General features: G+C 37.3%; 1 long non-coding RNA gene across 1 annotated transcript; it reads left to right on the top strand.

The window, feature by feature from the left end:
* Nucleotides 1-7,095: 7,095 nt before the first annotated feature.
* On the top strand, nt 7,096-14,056 carry LOC132030071 (uncharacterized). The gene is made up of 2 exons (XR_009407985.1): nt 7,096-7,445; nt 13,486-14,056. It is a non-coding gene; the product is annotated as an uncharacterized LOC132030071 (long non-coding RNA).
* The last annotated feature ends 8,305 nt before the right edge of the window (nt 14,057-22,361 follow it).

The raw sequence follows: 22,361 nt of genomic DNA, 5'->3' as shown, positions 1-22,361 counted from the left end.
TCTTTAGTGTGTCCTTTCATTTTGCAGAACTCACACATAAGATTGTAATTCCTTTTAAACCTTGAAACTCCACCAATTTGACCACCAGTTCCATTTCTAGTATACACATTGTTTTGGTTACCATTTCTAGTGTATAAGGCAGTGTCTATCATATTTGACATACTAGGATTAGGCCCTAACACCCCAGCATTATTCACCACTGACTTTTGGCTTTCATCACTTACAACCATTAAGTAGGCCTGATTCACAGATGGCATAGGACCCGTTAACAGAATTTGACTCCTAGCAGCCTGATAAGAATCATTCAGGCCCATCAAGAACTGAAACAATTTCAATTTTTGAAGATGCAGAACAAAGTCCTTAGACTTATCACAATTGCAAGTTGGAGTAGGGACTAAAGCTTCAAACTCCTCCCGCAGATCCTTTAATTTTGAATAATATTCAGACACAGACAAGGTCCCTTGAGCCATTGTGGCAATTTCTTTATGAACACTAAAGGTTCTTGAACCATCTATTTTTTTAAATCTTTCAAACAACTCATCCCAAACTGCTTTTGCACTTGTTGCATACATGATTCCTCCCAAAAGACCTTTTGACACAGAACTTAGAACCCAAGAAAGTACAATTGCATTTACCCTTTCCAATGGTTCCCTAATTCTGTTGGAAAACTTTCTTTTGGACACAAACCATTAACTAACCCCATTTTATTTCTACCAAGCAGTGCAATTCGCATTGATCGATACCAAAGGGAGTAATTTTCAATACCTGTGAGTTGAAAAGAAAGCAGTTGTATGCCACTCACATCAGCTGGATTCAGAAACAATGTGTCGTTGTAGTCGATTCCTAAAGCTTGATTTTGATTACTCGGAGTTGTTACATTATTGTTTCCATTTGTTGACTACGAGCCATTAGCCGGAACTTCATCGGTTATAGCCATTGTTATCAATCAAGAAATGTCAATTTGATCAAGAATAGAAACAAACTTTCAGATGTAATCTAAGAACGAAGGAAAAGAAGAGAGAAGAACAGATGAATAGAAGAAGATGCGGAAGACTTAATTGAGCATAATCAAATGCTCTAATACCATGATATAATCTGATATGTAATGAAATGAGAGAAGGAAGAAGATGATATGATGATGAAGAAGAAAAGAAGTATTATTCAGCTTGTATATCCAAGCTGTATATCAGACCTTTTATAGGCTGTGTACAAATAACTAACTAACTAATTAATTGATAACTAACTTTACTAACTACATTTAATACAAAGGACTAAACTACCCTTTATGCTAACTACCCTTTACACATAATCTCTCAACAGGAATACAAAGCTTAAACCTCCCAGAACGACATATGAAAACTACTAGTAGTAGTGTTACTCAGAGAAATAGTGAAGCTTAATTACTTTAGTAGTGTTCAAACTCCAAGTTCTCATTTTTTCCCCACGTCCATGAAGTAATGAAGCTAAACTTTACTAAACATCTGGATAGTTAAGCGCTGGCAACAACTGCTTCTATATATTTCGGTGGAGCAGTCAAGAGAATTGGACACATATAGGTGTTGGAATTGTGTAAATGACCATGATCTCATCCACAGACTATAAAACTCCAAGGACAATGCTGGACTATTTGTACTTCAAGTCAAGACGATTGCCAATAAGTTAACTCTAGGAATAGTGGAGTCAACGATCGAGCAAGAACTCATACAACGTAACTTCTTCCTCAATCCTTCTATATTTAGTCTCACCTGCTATATTTCATTCTTCAACCGTGTCATCCAACCAGTGATTAATTGGTACAATCTCAAATAATACGGAGAGCATTGATTTCGGGAGATCAAGAGCAGTCAAGAGGACGACCTGTGCAAATCGAGATCAAGAGAATCCAAAGATTAAAATTAGGAGTTTCGCGATCTTCAAGATATATAGTTAGAAGATGTTCTGGAGAGTCATCTTGAAGATTCTTGCAAAGAACTACAATGTTTGGAATGCTTAAGTGCTTGGTTGGAGAAAGCTGAAGAGGACTGGATGACGAAAAAGCAGCTCCAGCTGAAGAGAGATTTGTTGCACCGCCAAGCAATGAGACACAAAGCTTGAAGCAATTTCTGTTGATAAGGAATCGGAAGAAGCTAATCACCCCATAGGAAAAGTTCCTGATAAATTTAAGGTTGCAACTGTAGATGAGAATGCTATGGAACAAAAAAATTAAGTGTCCTAGTTGAATATCATATCCTATGAGGGATAATGTAGTTGTGTCTAAATGATGAATCAGTTCCGCCAGGGAAGGAAATTTCCTTTATGAATATCACTTCCAATGGGGGCAGTTTAGTTGTCTAAAGATGAACCTCTTGTGTCTGAGATCATTATGGTTGCATCAAAAGCATTGAGTCTTGCGAAAATTTGCGTCTGGTCCTAAGTTGAGTAATGTTGGTACATTGAAAATTTCAGACATTAATTTAAAGTATATTTATGTTTTGCGTTAGCGTGTCTAACCCTTATTTGTGAGATGTAATTATGAAATGAGTTTAAACTTGTTGCTTAAGATTGTCTCGTCAAGGTGGTACGATCGGTGGAATCAAACTCCCAGAATGCCGGTTACAGCTTTGGATCATGACAAATATTCATCAGTGACATGATTCAAGCAAAACAGAGACAGTTATACGCACATATTCTGCGCAATCTGTACCATATTCTTTTCTCACACAATTAAAAGCAGTGGAGCAAAATGGCAGTAACATGACTTCTGCATATTATGCACTTCATATAAATGAAACTAGAAACAAGCTTAAACAAGTTCACCTGTACTGAAACAGGTTTTGTTACTTGTTTCATAAATAATGTACTACTCAGTAAACGTTCCTGTGTCCATACCGACAAAATTCCACCCAAGAATTATTCAGATGTATGTATAAGAGCTTAAATTGAACCAAGAGAAGGTACAAATACATATATACACAGTCTTTTCTTTAAATCAAAACAGAAAAGAGCTCAAGGAATATAAACTTGACCTATTAAAGATCAAGGTTTATTATGGACTTGCATCTTCAATCTGTAACCTGCAGGCTTCTTTCTCTTGATCTTAATCATATGGCTTAAAACTTTAGCATAACGACTCACCATTTGCTTGAATTTCAATCCATTTTCTGGCTGTTTTACAACCATCTCAAGTTGCCTTTGTTCTTCCGTGAAATGGTGCCCCAAAGAAGTTCCTCTACCTTCAATCAACTGCTTCAAGCTCTTCTTCCGATCTTCTTCTTCTTCTTCTTCTTCTTCTTCGTCGTTGTTACTGATTACCCCTTTTTCTGCTTTCTCTTCTCGTTCTTCATTCACATCTTCTATATTTTCAACTGAATTGATCAGTTCTTGAGGGTGTTGGGGACTTTTGACAGCTTCTTCTTTGACAATCAATGGTGATTTTCTTGTTCTTTTTGACATACTAATATCATAACGAAGTTTTCTTGGAAAGCATTCACTTTCCATATCCTTCTGTTGTTTCACTGTTTGTTTATGGTGCTTCTTAATTCATAGGCATACTGAATAAATAATTCTAGAGTTTACTATTGAAGGTTTGCTTAAGGGTCAGTTTTGGAGTCCTTTTTAAAGGTAAAATGTCAGTTTTCTTGGCAGGTTTTATTCTTAAGTTTTTGAATTATACACTGGTGGTGTAAAGATTACTATAGTGATTTAAGTTTTCTACACTGTTAGTGAAAATTTCTTTTTGCAACATCAGGACACCTTTACCTGTTACAAAAGATTTCTAGATTTTAATCTCACATTTCCTCTTTTAAGGAAATTTAGCTATAAATATATTTTAATTGGCTTGATAGAGTAAAATATTATTTACACAAACAGTGTGTATATACATATAACTTCAACTCTTATTTAAATGCCCCTGATATGTAGAATTCTTTGTTGTTATATGTCACTTTAATTTGATAATGTAAATTTTCTTTTACGCTATTGATGCACCGAACATAAATTCTTTTATGAATATCTCGATCAGTGTAACGATGTGTTCACTAGGGGATGAAGAGGAGTTGGTGTTGATGTGTAGGTAATGCTTAAGTGCAATGGGATTAACCATTGGGGGAGAGTTCTAATCATCAACAGTGTAGAGAAAATCTGTAAAACTTACGACTGTAAATTTGGCCACCTTTCATTTTCTTCAATTATTGCAGATTGAAATTCATTTTAATTCAATTTCACTCCTTCTTTTTATTTTTCATTAGAGTGAATTTCTACTTCTTTCATCCCAAATTTCGGTCACTATTAATTCCCTAAAATCAAGTTTTAATACAGAACTTACCTGTACAACTCTACTCACTGTTTACGCAAAATCAATAGATGCATCATGACATGTATTTGTACATAGACTTTCAATACTTAATTATGAAAATTAACATCCATTCTCATCTCATTAAATCCCTTAATCAATTTTCAAGAGAACGTTTACTTTACTCAGACATCCTATTGTTTTGTTTTTTGTTTACTGTTTGCATAAATATCACCTCACTAAATATTTTGACAGTTTTGTTACTGAAATTTCTGAAGGGAAAAAAATGGCTTTGCAAAAACATTTGATTATTCAAGAAAAAAAGAAAAGAAAAGAACGTTGAGAAATTAAATCAAAGTCTTTAAATAGGCACAATGACAAAATCTACCAACTTAACTAAAAAAGACCAGTTTTTTAATTAATTTAATTACTTATATCATATTGCTGCTTCAGTCTCGCTCAAATGTATTAAATCTAATTATACTTCTGTCTGGTCTAAATAACCCCAGTAGCAACATTAATCATGCTATATTTCCACTAAAAACTTCTTATAAAACTTCAACAAAGGCCACCATGCATGAAATAGAGATATCTCCTAGTGATTGAATGAAAATTGTTGTAACAAATACGAGTTGGAAGAACAAGAATAATAAAACAGTAGAAAAAAGGGGATGAGGGGATGATTCCAGAAGTTACTCCAATACAATTGTCTATCCGATTTTTCCTGACCTGCTAGAGTACTAATTAACTATTCTCTAATTGAGGTCCCGCACATAATTTTCTAAACTCGAAATCATTGCTAGTGATGAAAGTTGTTTGTATAAATAAACCTATTGAGTTGGAGTAAGAAGTTGCAGCCAGAGTTTCTTTCCAAGAGGCATTAAAAATTGTTGCTAAGCTTAATCAAAAGAACCTAGCCATATAGTGACAAAATGAATATTTCAATAATCAGCAACTAGGTTCCTTGAATTTAAATATGGTGATATAATGTTTCTCCAATTCTAGAAAAGAAGTTGAAATATGCACATGATAATAGGACATCACAAAACATACTGTCACCTCTATGGCTACACTGATAGTATCCTCTATAGAAGAAGTTATATTCAAAGACATGCTAAATATGATGTTGCTCCCAAACGCACAAGCAAGTATACACGGTCATACAAGTAATATAGGAATAAAGTCCAGATATCGTTTCCACAGGGACTTATGATTAACTATTTACTAAATTAAACTAATAAAAAAGGCTCAAATATGTCATCGAACTATCGGAAATGGCTAATTTATGCCACTCATCAATAGTTTGGCTCATTTATGCCTTCGAACTATCGAAAATGGCTCATTTATGTCACTCATCAATAGTTTGGCTCATTTATGTCATCGCCCGTTACCAAAATGACCCATCCATGCCATTTTTCATTAAAACCGGTTTTATAATACCAAATATGATTCGTGACCTCTAATTAGAGGTTTACGTCGTTTAATTAAACCAGCCCAATTTTAAATCCCAAATTAATAAAATATCCGACCCATACACCCTATCCACCCACAACCATAATTTAGTTGGAGGCCACGTGTCATATCTGGTATTGTAAAACCGGCATTAATGAAAAATGACATGAATGAGTCATTTTGGTAACGGACGATGGCATAAATGAGCCACACTATTGATAAGTGGCATAAATGAGCCATTTCCGATAGTTCAATGGCATAAATGGCCAAACTATTGACAAGGGGCATAAATAAGCTATTTTCGATAGTTCGATGACATATTTGAGCCTTTTCCATTAAACTAATACTAATTATCTAAACAAGAAATAAAATCCAAAGTTATATTTATAAACTAACTAAAAATAAAAGAAAGCAAATAATGAACTTCAACCAAGAAAGAGTTGATTTTTATCGGAGAAGAGATAGATCTAGGGTTATGACTACTAACCATCCAGTTGAGTCTTCAAATCGTTCTACCTTTGGGTTACTAGTTGACGGGTTGATGCTAACTTTATGAGTATCTTCCGAGTTGCTCACAAGCCTGTAGATGTTACTCCAATGCCTATATTCCTATGGTCATCAGAAAATAACAAGAACACATTTATATCTCCGTATTCAACTAAGCGAGGCTAAAGGGTATATTCCTATCCTCATTAGCGAAACGATTAATCGAACAAGCTCTATTTATTCTTATTATGCATGCAAATTCCTTATCCCTAGTTCAATTCACATGCCACAGATAGTGTCTAACTATTTCGTCAAATAATCAAACAATTAAGATCAAGAATAAATAAATAACCCAAAGATGGAAAATCAATAGATATAAACGATAATCAAACGTCAACTTTCATGTTTGAGCCAAAACCCTAGAACTAAAGAGTTTAGCTCCACATAGACATGGAGGAAAAATAACAAATCATCCGAATAAAAACGTAAAAATGAGTACTATAGAAAAGAGAAGGTAAAACCCTGTAACTCCAGCTTCCACGGCGACTCCAAGCGCTCTCTCTCTAGGTCCAAAGTTCTGAACTAAGGGTTTCAAGTTATGTAAAAACCCTGTCTTATGCATTATTTATAGGTGTAAAAAAAAGCCCAAACAAAATAACCGAATCCAAAACAAATTGAGGAATAATTGCCTTCGGAAATAACGTCGATGCGCTAACTCATATTTTGCGGTGACTAAATTTTGCTTGGAAAATTTAATGTCTTTTTTTTTTTTTTTAAAAGGATGCCACAAGGGCTTTTTATTAATTAATCAAAAAACTAAGGTTCAGCAAATAAAGTAAGAAAAGGCAAAAGGGAAAGTACACTAAGCTAAGAACGAAAAAAAAAAACAAAAGAGAAGAAACCCTATACTAATCTTAGTCAATCTAGAAGTGAAATCCAACGTGAGTGACCATCCACAGCTGCTGAAGATCTGGGAAATGCCAATCGGTGTTGTGTAGCTTCAGATGATGAATGAAAGTTGACATATGTTGTTCGATTCAAACAAAAGCATCTGAAAATCGAGGTGTGAAGATTCCAAAGATTTCTATCTGGTAAGTTCTTTTTCCTCTCCTTTGTAGCTCTTATGCTTCCAAAGTATTGAATCGATATGGGCATGCTGAGTTGTGGCTGAACTTGACTTGATTGTTGCTGAGCCTGTAGCTGATGTTGCTTCTGTTTTTGGTCCGAATCTGCTCTTGTATGTTCTCCTTGGCTTCGATTTATGTTCCCCCCTCCTCTCATGTTTTGGATTTGTTGATTTTTGTGGCTTTGTGTGTATTGCTGTCCTCTAGATGTTTTCCTCTGGATCTCTATTGTGGTCCTTTGCTTTCCTTTGCCTTCTACTGCTTTCTGGGGTTGTTTATTTTGTGCTGGCTGCTGTCCTCTTGTAATTGTTCTTGAAAGAATCTTCCCTTCTCTGAGATTTCAGTCTGTACCTTCGCTTCATACTAAATTCCCCTGATTGTTGCTCAATAGTATGAGCACTTAACAGTGGTAAGACCAACCATTGAGCTATTCTCAGGTAAACCAGCATGTTGTTGAAGGTATTGTAAAATCTCTGGATTGTGTTCTTATTTCTTCCTGCAAAACAATAAACAATGTTAGTTGAAAAGAGGTTTTCTATACCCTCTTCCATCCCCGGGATTTGAGCAAGAAAACCAATGAATCTCTTCCTTCTCTCCCACCCTCCTGTCATCTCTTGCTTGGTCTGATTCTCAAGTATGGCAAGTTTAGCTTATCATTGTTGATCAGCCTTCTGCCTTGAGTGCCCAGTCCCAGAAAGGAATCAATATCTACTTCTCTTTCATCCAGTGCTACATTAGCCAAATAATCAGCTATCTGATTTCCTTCCCTGTATATATGAGCTATTCTAACAGTTCTACTGTTCATCCTTTCCCAAATCTCTTCCATCATTCCTACGATCTGCCAAGGCACTTCCCATAATCTTAGGATTATGTTTTTCAGCAATGAGGAATCAGTTTCTATTATAACCTGCTGATATTCTTTCACCTCAATCACTCTCAACGCTTGTAGAATAGCCATAGCTTCTGCTTGTGTGTTGGTGCACTGGGGGTTTTCCATCTCTTTAGCCTTCGCAACTAAAAGATTTGCATTCTCATCTCTGATACAAAAGCTCCAGGATCCTCTACCAGGATTTCCCCTTGAGGCACCATCTATGTTGCATTTCACCCATCCTAACTCTGGTGGTTCCCACTTAACATGAATCACTTTGGTTCGTGGAGAGTAATTTTGAAGTGATTGCACCAGAGTACTCCATTTATATGCAGCATATTTAAAATTACCTCTCCTCACCCTCATAAACATGATAATTGAATGCATGATTTGGTAGACTAGCTTGACCTTAGACATCTTGCCCCCATGCCTAATAGCATTTCTTCTTTTCCAGAGTTCCCAAACAATAATAGGCTGGCTTGCTTGGAAAATATATTTTACATGATGATTCTTGGGGCATCCCGCACAAATTAATAACTTGACTCAGCTGAAGATTTTGAATATTTAATCCCATGGGTCTGCAGAAAATGTTCCATGTATATTGTGCAACAGGGAACTTTAAAAACAAATGTGCTATAGTTTCCTCTTTAGGCTCATCACAATGACGAAACATTTGGAAGGAAGCTAAAGCCCCACTTCTTCACTATCTCATCTAGAGGTATTTTAGCTTTCCATAGTCTCCATAGAAAAAATGAGATCTTCATTTGGTAATCCTTTTATCCAAATTCTCTTGTACAACTCATTAGTATCCATTCTCTTTTCAAATTGAAAAGTTGTTCCCCTTTTGTAAATTTGCCTCTAGTATCTAGTTTCCGAGAAAGGTTTATCTTGAACTCCATCGGGATTTGGTGGCTTAATGTTGGATAATATGTTCAACAATATTACTCCGGGGAGAATCTCCATTAATCTTCCTTCATCCCATTCTTCTTCCAGCACCATTTCCCTGCACTAATACCTTTGTTCTATCAAATATGAAATACGGGAGGCATATTTTGGTATAAAGCCCCATTCTGTCGGTTGTCGATAAAAAATAAGAGTTTCCTTGTTTAACTTTTTTTGCCACCATATTTCTTGTTCTATTAAGTCTCTACTGTAACATATTTTTCCACATGTATGTCCCTCTTTTCCATTGTCTTTATTCTTGAATGATCCTTTTTCAAGTACTTATTACTCATATACATCCTCCATAGTGATTCGCTTTGTTACGAAGTTCCACCACAACTTAGAGAGCAGGGCCTTTGATACATCTTGTAAACTCTAAAACCCATTCCTCCCTCATCTTGAGGATGGCATAAAGTTGTCCATGACACCCAATGCTTACTAGAGTTACCCACGAAATTGCTCCAAAAGAATTTTGCAAACATTCGTGAATTTGGGCTAGTACCCCTTTAGGTGGATCACGCAAGACAATAGGTGAATAGGCATACTCTGTAAAGCATGCTTGATTAATGTTACTCTTCCTCCGATAGATAATAATTTTGTCCATGAGTTAAGCTTTGTTAAATATCTTGTACGTGATCTCTTTATAGTGTGCTATCATCCTCCTCCCATAATAAATCGGCACCCCCAGATAAGTAAATGGGAAATCCTTCCTGGGAATTCTGGTAATATCAAAGACCTGCTCTTCCACCTCCTGAGTTACATTATGATGAAGGAAAACAGCACTCTTGCCTTTGTTAATCTTCTGCCCACTAACTAGTTCATATTTGCCAATTTCTCCATGACCGATCTCGAGATGCCTCCTTCGAAGGCAAAGATAATAGTGTCATCTGCATATGCCAAATGGTTTATGTATGGGCTCCACTTTGGCATGCCAAATCCTGAAAATCTTTCATCTTCATGTAGAGCATTCAAAGCCCTTGACATGCATTCTGAAGCCAAAATGAATAAAGTTGGTGATAAGGGATCACCTTGCTTTAATCCTCTAGAAGATTTGAAAAAACCACATGGTACGCCCATTAATCAAGATAGAATACCAGTTGTTTGAAACAATTCTGAAGACCGTGTCTATCAAAACCTCACCAAATCCCATTTTCCTTAGAACTTTGGTCGAAATAACCATGAAACCCTATCATATGCCTTATTCATGTCCGGTTTTATCACAACATTGGTGAAAACACCCTCAATCTCATGTCATGGACTATCTCCGTACCCGGTAGGATATTTTCTACAATGCTTCTACCTTTAACAAATCCAGCTTGCTGAGGGGAGATTATTTTAGGTAACAACTGTACTAACCTTTCATGAATGATTCTGGAAAACACCTTCTTTGGAAAAATTACTAAGACTGATAGGTCTCAGATCTGAAAAGGTATTAATTTCCTTCTTTTTTGGAATAAGAACCAGATTTGTACAAGTGATGTACCTTGGCAATTCATGACCACAAAAGAAGGATCTCACCATTAGCACCATATCCTTAGCAATTATGTCCCAACATGCTTGGAAGAATTTTCCAGTAAAACCATCAGGTCCTCATGCTTGTCCTGAATTCAATCCAAATACTGCCTTCTTCACTTCCTCTTCCTCTGGTAATTGATTGATCCTTTCATTTTGCTCAGCTGTAATAAGCTTAGGAATATTGTCTAGTAATTCAAAATTCTTTGGGCACTTGTTCCTCGATGGCCCGATCTTCATAAAATGTGATGGCTTCCCGAATAATTTCGGCTCTTTGTTCCAACCATACACCATCGTTCTGAATCTTCTTAATATGCAACTTTTTCCTCTTCCCATTTACATGGGCATGAAAGAATTTTGTGTTCCTATCCCCATCTTTAAACCACTGCATCCCAGATTTTTGTTTCCAAAATTTCTCTTCTATAGCATAAAACCTTATTAAATCTGCCTGCAAACTCTGTAGTCTTGCCCTATTCTCTTGGGATGGATTTTCTTCAAAAGCAGCTTCATGTACTTTGACAATTTCTTCTAGGGTAGCTTTGTTTAAAAATATCCCCAAGGTTTCTTTGCTCTACTTAGTCAAAGCTCTGCTCACCTTTTTCATCTTATTATGAAAGTTGAAAAAAGGATCATAACAATATTGTTCTTCCCAATTCACTTTGTTGTTTCAAAAAGCTCTCTGCTCTATCCGGAAGTTAAGAAATCTAAAAGGCTTCTTAATGACTCGGTATACGCGTTTTGAACGTTAGAAGAAGTGGCGAATGATGCGATCCTGTTTAATTAAATGTTCCACTTCAAAATTGGGGAATGTATCCTGGAAGGCATGATTCCCTAAGCATCTGTCTAGTCTCTTAAAAATACAAGCTTCATTAGATCTTCCATTCCACCAAGTGTAAATGCTTCTTGAGAATCCCAAATCGCTACCACGACATATATTCAAACAATGTGCAAAGTCCTCTACTTCGTGCAAATTCGGCAAACCTCCATATTTCTACCTTCATCCAAAATGACATTAAAATCACCTCCTATAATCCATGGTGAGTTAATGGTATAGGCCATATCATATAATTCATCCCGGGGTGATTCTATTTGCCCTTTACATAACGGCATATATCAAAGTAGCAATGATCTACGATTAGAATCTAGATGAGTTAACTTTAAAGCAAGAAGTTGTTCATTGTCTCTTGTGACCTCTGCTTGAAATTCCTCGTTGACAAACACCCAAATCTTACCAGTTATGTTGTGCCATGCAGTGCCCATGCCCAGCCATAATCTATACATATCTATGTGTCTGTGGTGCTGAAATGGTTCCATCAATGCTATAAAATTGAAATTCTTTTGTCTGTGCATCAAAACTACTCTCTCAAAGGCCTGTTGAGTATTAACAGACCTAATATTCCATATGAGTGAGCTATTCATTGTAAACTTCCTTTGGCATATGCTTTCCTTGTGAGTACGCCACTTACTGCCTGAGGTGGCACACTTTTATCTCTTTTTTGCTTATGATGTCTCCTTCTTTCTTTGTTTTGGTTATTTGTTTTGGTGAAGCATCCCTGCATTATGCTCCGATGGGCGGATTGGGATACTAGTGTTTTCCACTTCATCATCATCTCCTATATCATCAATTCTTTCTTCATCATTGGTCTTACTTTCTGGCACATTTGAAGATATAGAATCTGTATTTTCCCCAAATTCCCCATCTTCAATAATATCCTTCCTTTGTTGCGCTGTCTGTTCTTCTGCACCCATTTTATTGTCTCCATGATCTGCATTTTCTGACCTTCCCTCATTGTTGTGGTTGTGTGTAGATGACTCTGTATCTTTTACTTCCTTGGCTATTTCATTAGACTTGTCCAGTACATCATCAGGTGGTTTTTCAGATTTTTCCACCTGTTGATCTGTGGTTGTTTGCTGCTCAGTATCAGTAATTTCTATTAGTTTATCTATCTCTTGCATTGCTGATTCTTGACTTATCCTCCTCTTTTTGCTCTCCTCATTGACACCCTCCCTTACATCAGTTATGGTTCTCTCTGTATCTTGTGATTTTGTTTCCTCCTCCATTTGATTGCCCTTATGCACTTCTGTGACTTTGTGTTGTGACTTACATTTCTCCTGTTCCTTCTCAATACTTGTTTGTTGTTCCATTAGTTGTTTAAAGGCACTAGTACTTCTTCCTTGTTTTCCAAAAGATGCTTCCACCCATGGCTTTGCTGATTCCCTAATTGCTTTTGTTTCCTGCTTTTGTACTCGACCATCCTCATCATTATGTTCATCTTCCTCCAAGTCCACTAGAAGGCTGAACTTGTTGTTTGTTGAGTAACTTGTATTTGTTCTGTTTACTCACCTCTTGATTGTTCACTTCCTTTTCTTTCCTTTCTATACCTTTATTATTACCCCCTTCCATCTCATTTTTGTCTTTGGCCTTCCAGCAATTAGGATCATTTTTGGGATCATTTTTGTTTACAACAACCTTTCCAGATTTAAGAACTTTGAATGGTTGTTGTTTGCTCTTGTTAACATTCTGCTTTTTCTCCCCATCCTCTTTTCCATTGGTCTGTTTTTTCTCCCCATATTCCTTTCTTTCTCCATTAGGATTGTTATTCTCCTTGATAGGTGCCTTTCCATTATTATTCTCCTTCTCCTGTTGCTCTTCACTCCTTTCCTTTATGTCCTCTATGTCCTCCTTTTTTGGTCTGAATTCTGGATATAAATTCCAGCATTCTTGCTTATTATGTCCTTGTATTTTGCAATTAACACAATATTTTGGTAGGTAATCATATTGTATTGTTTGCCATTTGGATCTAACTTCATTTGTCTCTTCATCAATGCAGTTAATCTGTACCCGCTTGGGTAATTCCTTCATCAAGTCCACTTCTACTTTGACTCTTGCACAGCTAGGCCTTGTTTGATTGTCGGTGGCTGTATCTATCACAATGGGTCTGCCCACTGCATTTGCTAATGAGAACAAGGATTCCTTGTCAAAGAGATTAGTAGCGACCACGGAAAGGAGATCCATGCTATAGCAATTGTTGTTTCCTCATCCGGCTTAAACCAAGGGTCCCATATGAGAAATCTAACTGGAAAGATTCTATTCCTGAACCTAATCTCCCATGGTCGAGAAGCCAGGGTAGCATAGTCTTCTAGTAAAGATAAACGAACTAGAATATGCCTATCCTCCAATAGCCCTATGGTACAGGGGCCCTTTACTTCCAATTGTGTTGGTATACTTCTCCTCAATTCATGTACATCCGGTCTTCCATAGGAGAATTTAGCAACAAGTGCATACTGTAAATTCTGTCTCTTACATAGTATCTCAAATTCCTTCTTTGTCCATGTAACAGAGGGTTCTCCATGTAAATATGTAACAGGTTTAATGTCAATTGGTCCTGGTTTTGGTGTGTTTGTGAGGTTGTTTAGTGCTGCGGCATAATTGATTGTGGGTTGTATATGATTTGCTGGCTGACTAGCCCCCGGAGGTGGCTGGCCGCCGGCCGGCGAGGCCATTTTGGGTGGTAGATACTTGTGTTTTTGGCAGGCTAGGTTTTTAGTAGAGGCTAGGTTTGTGATTTTAATGTCTTCACTAGCTGCCACATGTGTAACTCTTCCATTTTGATTCAACTTTTGCTGCCAAAATTTTTTTTTGTCGCTTTCCACGTAGACAAATACCTTGTTCACTCCCTCCAGATGACCATTTTGTTCCAGGTATGCACGTTCTTTCTTTATTTTCTTCTTTTGCAATTGTGTATTTTTGCATTCTTTTAGTTCAACCAATCGTTGGTTCAAACGTGACTTTATTCCTTCACACTTTTCACCCAATTTTGCTCCAAATCTCTTCAATTTTGCAATTCTTTATTTTTACATAATAAAATATAATATTAAGCACAAATTAATATAATAACATTCAAAAGACGATTAAAAGTAACAGAATGTGGGGCAACAATGGCTAAATATATGCATTTTTAACTGAACATCATATGACATCTTCCAAAGATGTAATAGTACTCTTAACTTACCGTGCCACCAGTTTTTACAAACGTGCACCATCCCAAATGAAAAGGGCTGCACCAATTTGAAATAAGTTACACAAAATCCTGCAACTCTGCAGATATGATATGCAGGGGCGGAGCCAGCCCTTCGGGTGGGGGTTCAGCCGAACCGAGTGGCTTTTGTCCGAATCATATATTTGTATTAAAATTTTTGTCAAATATGTAAAAATTATTAATTAAAAACCCAGTAACTTTAAAGAATTAAAATCCCGAACCCACAAGCTTCGAATTCTGGCTCTGCCTCTGATGATATGTGCAGTGCCGAAGCTTCTGCATACTTCACTCGGAGGCGGACCTACGTGGAAGGGTTGGAGTGCACGTGCACTCCCACCTTTTGAAAAAAAATTATGTATATATATGTGTGTATATATTTTGAGAAATTAGTATATATTTAATTGTGCACTCTAATAAACGAAAGTGTTTTTGGGGCACGTTGTTTGCAACTGCTGCTTCCCTTACATGTCACTCCTGATCGAACCCCAAATGTCACTTTTAATTATTTTTTTGAGGCTATTTTTAGGAAAACAATAAGCGTTAAATGAGCTCGCCTAGATTTGAACCTGCACTGTCACCACATGTTGCACAGCCTTAGCCACTGAACTCTCTCTTTCATTTGCTTCACTGTGTAACTTTTATTTATTACACATATTGGACCTGTATACTTGTAATTTCGTCACTGCTATGCTATTAATGACCTGTCTGACACAGTATTATCCCTCAGTTGTCATTAATTTTTTTTTTTTTTTGGCGTTTATGTTAAGATAATAGTGCCCCCGCCGTCTTAAAATCTTAGGTCCGCCTCTGGAGGTAACTCTCTGGAAGGTGTTCAAGACCTTATTTGGGCTATGGAACAGAGAATTATCAAGCCATTGTCTAATAAATGACATTGAAGGAAGTTTCTAAAGAGGAACCAAAAAGAATAACACATATTCATCAGTAAAGAGGTTGAACAACCATAGTCTTGCATCCTTTTCAAGATCGGGTGCACTTTTCAGAAGTTCAGGAGACAAGGCAACTTTACTAGTAATAAACAGTACCCGCTAGTCACGAAAATCACCAGACCGAATTGAATTGAACACATCATTTGTGATACAAAAAGCATCCAGATAAATAATAACAATTTGAGTACCCTGTTCAGATAACATTTTCTCCAAATATGGATCATGCCAACATTTATCCTTTTTTTTTTTTGGGTACAGTGACAGAAACAAACTAATGAAGGAACTTAAAATCGTTCATAATCCATATGGCTCAAGTCAGCTAGGACCTAGAAGTAACTCCATTTTTCAAATGCATTACTTCAGAGTGTCAAAATCTCTTCATGGTTGTGTCTTTCATTTGCAAGATAATCGACACACTAGTTTACCTCTCTCCAGATATGCTTAATCGTAGCTTTGTTGGCCTTCAACAAATATCTACAATCTTCAATGATAGGTCTACATGGATAATGTTATACGTCCTCTTTATTGATAAGCTTGAGAGTCATTGAGCAATTTGTTTCCACTTCTATTGCTTCATAATCCATTTTGATTGCGACATTTAATCCTTGCTTGATGCTCCACAATTTTGTGGACAGGCTTAAAGTAGGCTTCATCTTATCTGAATATCCCACCAACCAGTTTCCCTGATCATCTCTAAGGATCCCCCAAAAGAAGCATCTTCAGCTTGCATCTTGACACAACCATCAGTGTTCAGTTTACCAAGCTATTAGTTTAACCTGTTTAGGAATAGGAATTTGACTAGCAAATACTTCATCAATTTCTTGAGCATAATCTGTTATCTGGTTACATATAAATTCAGTAGGAAAATATCTATTTTCAATCAAATTTTCACTAGGCTCTTTCTATATATGCCATGTTTAGAGCATTATTCTCGTCTTCATATTATTGTTTTCTCTCTTATTTTCTTCTTTTTTTCTTTGTGCGACATTGGTGACCCATAATATAACAGAAAGATACATCGTATACATGGATAGATGTAGAAATGAATTTTTGAAGTAGGATTCTGTGGAGTATTCCCCTTTTGTTATTCATCTAATCTTTCCTATCCAAAGCTCCATCTCTAAGCAAAAAAACTTAACAATTGATATTGATGTCCCCAAAATTATGGGTTTATTTGAACATTCGTCACCACCGCTTGTTCCACAACATGATGAGCAAAATTAAATGATCCTCCAATGTTATAATTTTTTGTTTTAATTTCTTTAGTTCCCCTTTTGGTTTTTGTATCTTGCTGCCATTCATTCTTACATAATAGATCTTATTATTTTCTCTGTTATGGAACTAGATTTATTCTCATGGATATTAGACTGATAGAATATGAGTCCATCAAACAGTATAGAGAACCAGGTTCCCTATCTGTTCCCTTAAGTCAGACAAAAAGTATATAACACAAGATATTTACGAGGAAACCTCTTTGCTTAAGGGAGTAAAACCACGACCCATTGCAGTAGTACTTTGCTCAAACTTCACTATAACCGAGAAAACTTCAGATTAAAAACTATTGTAACCTAGGAATTAAACTCTTAACCTCTCCCCCTTGCAATTGCAAGGCCTTTACAATAACCCTATTCCAAAGACACACCTTGACGAACTCTAGCCAAGTGAACAACTCAGAAAGGTTGCGAAACTGTCCTACTATGACACTTCTTAAAAGCAGTGTAGGAATACAAGATAAAGAGCAAAAAAAAAATAAAGACTCAACAAACCTAAGGACTTAGGACATTTTCAGTGATTGGGGACTGGTCCTTCTGTTTGCTGTAACTTTGTTCTTGAGAGCACTTTGAGAGGCGGCGGCTTGCACTTGAGATATGAGTGATTTTCTGATTTGCAAGTGTTAGGTTTTCACTTGTAACATGTTGTTTATATGGGTGGAGCAAGTGGGTTGATATGAAAGTTACATTTTATATTGCTTTGGCCACTAGCGAACTGCAGCTGTACTGCGGCATTGCTACCAGTCGGTACAGTGTCAACAACTTTACAGCTGTAGAGTTGATCTGCACCGCCTAGAACCTGATCCCATCTGGTTCTTCTAAAAACATATCTTGTTCCTTGAATTAGTTTGTTAAATCATCAAAACACAGACTATCATAACTTATCAATTTCCCCCTTTTTGATGATGACAAACTCATAATTGATATTCCCCTTGAGAACCAGATTCCCCACTTGTTCCCCCTGAGAATCAGACCCATTAACGTAACAACATATCAGCAACATTATTAGCATTGTAGCTTCCTTTAATTACCTCCCCCTGATTGCTTCCCCTTTTTGGCATCATTGAAAAGAGTAAGTACAATAGCATGAGTAAAAACAGAGCAACAACAATATTAACTCATGGCCACTAGGGCAACACTAACATGAGCAAAAATAAAAACAAACAATGTTGAATATCATTGCATAAAAATAAAGATAATGCCCAATGTTAATACCAGCAAAAACCTAGTAGATTCAAAAGCACAAAAAATGATAATCAAACTAACAAGAGTACCACAGTCATTGCCAACAGGAGTAAAGGGATGGAACAAACATGAGAACAGGGAAACAGGGGGTTTTAGGAAGGAGGACAAGGAAGTAAGGAAATGGGAGACTAAGTGGATGGACCAGCTTAAGGGATCTTCTTGAGAAGCTTATCAATCCTTTCATTTGCAGCTCACTGGTCATGGACCAATTGTCTAGTCAGTTCCTCCACTTTCGCCTTCAGTTTTTCCACTTCAACCTTCATCTGATCATTTTCTTCTTTCAAAGGCGCACTGGAACCTGGTTCCTGCCTTCCCTTTGCACATTTCTGAAGCTCAATCTTCAGAATGACATTTTTAGGCCTCAACTTGTTGATCTCCTTGTTGCCCTTTCTTGGGCATCAATCAGACTCGAGATCATTGAGCTACTGCCAACACCTCCCTTCTTAGGCACGCATTCACACTCCGCAAGAGTACCTACAATAAAAATTTTCTTCCTGTTCCCACAGACACCATACCAACCTTGATTTCAAAGTACTCGAACATTTTGGTAAGAAAGAAACCATATGCCAATCCATGCCTGTCATCCTTAACTGTGACCACTTTTTTCATATGGTCTATCATCAGAGCAGGCAGGCTGACTGACTGGAGTGAAGTTGGCCAAGGCTTCTACGAGATACAAGTCTGGGAGGCTGCCATAGATCTCCTCTCAGTACGGGGCAACAACACCTAGTTTACTAGTTCGAACATGAGCTGATACTCTGGATTGAGCTATTTTTTGTATACCCGTTCCCCCGATATCCTCCCCTCCTGCTTTGCAATGATGGTCAAGAACTCCAGTGACGTGTCGATCTCTTTTTAACCATCTTCAAGCCATCAGTGGAAACTCCAAGAATTTCCCAAATTTTCTCTTCATCAAGAGTGAAGTTTGTACCATTCTGATAAGCTCAAGTGCATTCGTGTTTTGATGATTGTCAACCTGATTCAGAACCAGATAGACTTGGTCAGTGATCTGCTCTCTGTGCATCTTTTACGGTAAGAAGAGACAGCTGTAAAGCCGAGCTACTCATTGTACAAAAGTTGAGCTAGCCTATGCTTTAGGTCAAAGTGAATGAGTGGTCTCTATCCATCCCACATGCTCCCACTATATATACAACATGATGGCAACATATTGAGTAGACTTGAAAAACCTAATCCATATTGTGCAAAATCTGTGACACAAGTTTCTCAAGTACTCTTAAGAACAAAGCCATCTACAAGCTGAAGAACCTGATCTAGACACAAGATATTGTCTATGTTATTTAGATTGTTGTAAGTCTTTGTTTACTTGTGCTTAAACTGTAAACCTACTCTTCCCAAAAAGGAAGCTGTTTGTAGGTGTTCTGAATTCTCAAGGTTGCTTCCACAAGAACTTGAGTGGTACATTAGGCTAGAGATAGCTTAGTTATATTAGTGTGTGGCTAGAGTTAGTCACGGCAAAATCTCAAAGGGTGCCTTTGAGTGGTACACTAGGCTAGAGTTAGTCTAGGTGTATTAGTTTTCTTGGCTAGAGTTAGTCAAGTGGAGGTATTTGCAATCAGAGTATTGCAAAGGTTGAGGGACTATGGGAGTTATTTCCTAGGTTGCTACTATTGTAAGGGTTGAGGGATTATGAGAGTTAGTTCCTAGCTTACAATAGATTGTAATATGAAGTTGCTCGTGTAGTAGAGTTGAAATCCCACTGGGTAGGTTGTGATTTTTAATGTCACGACCCAACCGGAGGGTCATGACAGGCATCCGGAGCTAATCTACCGAGCACCTCTTAACATGCTTCTCATTATCATTCTAGGTGGACCATGAAAGATAACTTATGAATATTATATCTATAAGGGCATGAATCCACAAAAATAATAGCTCATCTATATGATCATCATCAACTATGCGCCGCCCCCCCCCCCCCACACACATATATATATATATATATACAGCATGCATGAGAGCCCAAATAAAAGCCATAAATCTATCGGAATGACGTACGGTCGGTAAACCTCCAATTTCTCTTATGGAATCATTATCATCGCTATGTCTCACCTTGAAAGAGCAACTACCATAAGGTGAGATCAACAACAATGAATAAAATCAATAATCATGTAACAAGCTTAATAATATCATAAGAACATCAAGAACTATAAGCTTTAGTATCTCTAGAAATGGAATCATCATCATCATGGAAAACCGGATGAACTGACTCCAAGTCTGAAGGTAGGTTTAACTCATAAGCTACCTGACCTACTTTGCGTACAACCTTGTAAGGTCCGATATACCGAAGACTAAGTTTACCCTTTTTATTGAATCTCATGACTCCCTTCATCGGTGACACCTTCAAGAATACCAGTCATCAACTTGGAACTCTAAGTTACGTCGACAATTATCTGCATAAGACATCTGACGACTTTGGGCTGTCAGTAATCGATCCTGAATAAGCTTGAGTTTCTACGTTGCTTGTTGGATCAAACCTGGCCCTACTAATTTATTCTCCCCTACCTCGAACCATCCAATTGGTGATCTACACTTCTGCCTATATAAAGCTTTATCCGGGGCCATCTGGATGCTGGAATGATAACTATTGTTGTATGCAAACTCAATAAGCGGCAAATGATTATCCCAACCACCTCCAAAGTCTAGCACACATGCCCGTAGCATATCTTCGAGAGTTTGAATAGTACGCTCAATCAGTCTGTGGATGAAATGCTGTGCTGAGGTTCACCTGAGTCCCCAAGCCTTCTTGGAAAGATTTCCAGAAATTAGTTGTAAACTGTGCTCCTCTATCAGAAATAATAGATACTGGAACACCATGGATTCATACTATCTCTTTGATATAAAGCTTCGCATAATCTTCAGCTGAGTATGATGTAGTTCTGATAGGCAGGAAATGAGCTGACTTTGTGAGTCTATACACAATTACCCATATAGAATCATACTTACGCTGAGAGCGAGGTAAACCTATAATGAAATCCATATTAATCACTTTCCATTTCCAAGTCGGAATCTCTATAGCTTGCAACAATCCCCCAGGCTTCTGATGCTCGATCTTTGCCTGCTGACAATTAGGACATTAAGCCACGAACTCTGCTATGTCGTTCTTCATTCCATCCCACCAATAAATTGACTTAATATCATGATACATCTTTATCGCTCCTAGATGAATAGAATAACGGGAACAATATGTTTCCCCTAAAATGTGGCGACATAACCTGGCAACATCAGGAACACATAATTTGCCTCGATATCTAAGAACTCCATCTATAGAAATCTCAAATGGTGACTTTTTTGAGGAAGTGTATCTCTGTAGTGAATTAATATGGGATCCTCATATTGGCGCTCTTTCACCTCCACTACTAAAGACGAAACAGCTGAATTCTAGATAGTAACTCCCGTATTGCCTGAGTCCATCAAGCAAACTCCTAAGCTGGCTAGTTGTTGAAGCTAACGAGCTAACTTCCTCTTCTCTAGCTGAACATCACACAAACTACCCATGGATTCGCGGCTAAGAGCAGCAACTACTACATTCGCCTTTCTAGGATGATATGGGATATTAACATCATAATCTTTCAATAGCTCCAACCACCGTCTTTGCTGCAAATTTAACTCCTTCTGCTTGAAAATATACTGGAGGCTCTTATGGTCTGTATAACTATCAACATGAACGCCATACAAATAATAATGCCTCCACATTTTCAATGCATGAATCACACCAGCCAACTTTAGATCATGATTCGGGTAGTTTTTCTCATATTTTCACAACTGTCTCGAAGCATAAGCAATAACTTTACCATGCTGCATCAATACACAACCTAGTCTAATGCCTGAGGTATCACAGTAAACAACATAGCCCTCCGATCCTTCTGGAAGTGTCCGAACCGGGGCCGAAGTCAATCTATTCTTCAATTCCTGGAAACTGCGCTCGCAAGCATCCGTCCATTGAAATTTAGCTGATTTCTGAGTTAGCTTCATCAGTGGTGCAGAAATAGAAGAAAAGCCTTTTACAAACCTTCTGTAATAACCTGCCAAACCCAGAAAGCTGAACTTCAGTAAGGGTTGTAGGTCTCGACCAAGTCTTTACAGCTTCAATCGTTTGGGTATCCACCCGAATATCATCAGCTGAAATAATGTGCCCCAGAAAAGTCACAGAATTCAACCAGAACTCACATTTAGAAAACTTTGCATA

The sequence above is a fragment of the Lycium ferocissimum genome, chromosome 1 (genome assembly GCF_029784015.1).
Source record: "Lycium ferocissimum isolate CSIRO_LF1 chromosome 1, AGI_CSIRO_Lferr_CH_V1, whole genome shotgun sequence".
Lineage (NCBI taxonomy): Eukaryota > Viridiplantae > Streptophyta > Magnoliopsida > Solanales > Solanaceae > Lycium > Lycium ferocissimum.
This window is presented reverse-complemented; position numbering and strand designations above follow the sequence as displayed.